We start from the raw sequence: 1,093 nt of genomic DNA on the forward strand, positions 1-1,093 counted from the left end.
CGTTGGTGGTTTAAATTATTACACATGCCTGAGTGTTTAAAAAAAAAGAGCTAAATGAATAGAGAGAAATACTGTTAACTGATGGCACATGGAAGGGATTATAATCATTATAATGAAACAAAGTATATGCTTTGTTGAATGTAAAACTGATGATCTACCCAGTAAACTTTCACTCAATTCACAATAAAAATTAAAAAAAAAAAAAAGACAAGAAAGAAAAGGCAAAAATGGATGTCAGAAGAGACTCTAAAACTTGCTCTCCGGCATAGAGATGCTAAAACAAATGGAAGAAATGAGGAGATAAAAGAGCTGAATAGAAAATTTCAAAGGGCAGCTCAAGAAGACAAAGTAAAATACTATAATGAGATGTGCAAAGACCTGGAGCTAGAAAACGAAAAGAGAAGAGCACGCTCAGCATTTATTATGTTGAATGAACTGAAGATAATTCAAGCTTTGACTTGCAGTATGGAAGGATTTTATAGGCAAAATATTGAAGGGTGCAAAAGCATCAAAAGATGATGGAAGGAATACACAGAGTCATTGTACCAAAAAGAAATGGTTGATGTTCAACCATTTCAAGAAATTAAATATTATCAAAAGCCAATGATACTGAAGGAAGAAGTTCAGGTTCATTGAAGGCATTGATAAAGAATGAGAATCCGGGAATTGATGGAATACATATTGAAATCTTTCAACAACCTGATGCAACACTGGAGGTACTCACTCATCTATGCCAAGAAACTTAGAACTACCTGGGAAACTACCTGGGAAACTGCTAGGAAGAGACTCATATTTGTGCCCATTCCAAAGATAGGTGACCCAACAGAATGTGGAAATCATGAGACAATGTCATTAATATCCCATGCAAGTAAAATTTTGCTAAACATATTTTTTAAATGCTGCAACAGTACATTGACAGACAATTGCCAGAGGTTCAATCTAGATTCAGAAGAAGACTTGGAATGAGGAATATCATTGCTGACATCAGATGGATCTTGTTGAAAGCACAGAATACCAGAAAAGTATTTACCTGTGCTTTACTGACTATGCAAACACTTTTGACTGTGTGGATCATGAGCCCATTGCTACTGCT

Source organism: Chrysochloris asiatica, unplaced genomic scaffold (genome assembly GCF_000296735.1).
Source record: "Chrysochloris asiatica unplaced genomic scaffold, ChrAsi1.0 scaffold00035, whole genome shotgun sequence".
Lineage (NCBI taxonomy): Eukaryota > Metazoa > Chordata > Mammalia > Afrosoricida > Chrysochloridae > Chrysochloris > Chrysochloris asiatica.